We start from the raw sequence: 458 nt of genomic DNA, 5'->3' as shown, positions 1-458 counted from the left end.
ATATGGTATACTTTACTATTCTATACTAATCTATACTATAATATTCCGTACTATAGTTTACTATGCTAGGCATTACTAAACTGTACTCAATATAGTATAGTATAACATGGTATCAGCTATACTATACTATACTATACTATACTATAGTATAGTATAGTATAATGTACTATACTGTACTATGTTGTATTATACTATACTAAGGTATACTATTGCTATGCTATGCTATACTATATTATATTATACATGACTTTACGGTGCTGTATAGTATACCGTACTATAATATTCTATGCAATGTTCTACAATGCTATGCTATGCTATACAATACTTAACGATACTATACTATACTACATAAAAAGAAAAAAGTCTCTAATGTGATCCCCATGAAATCCATCCTTCAGTGTTGTAAAGCAATACCAGTAAATGTATGACATGTAATGAAATATATTTATCAAAAACAA

The sequence above is a fragment of the Seriola lalandi genome, unplaced genomic scaffold, assembly GCF_002814215.2.
Source record: "Seriola lalandi dorsalis isolate HSWRI2012SDOR001 ecotype SW California unplaced genomic scaffold, Sedor1 jcf7180002054293, whole genome shotgun sequence".
In the NCBI taxonomy this organism is placed as follows: Eukaryota; Metazoa; Chordata; class Actinopteri; order Carangiformes; family Carangidae; genus Seriola; species Seriola lalandi.
The sequence above is the reverse complement of the archived record's forward strand: the minus strand, read 5'-3'. Positions refer to the sequence as shown.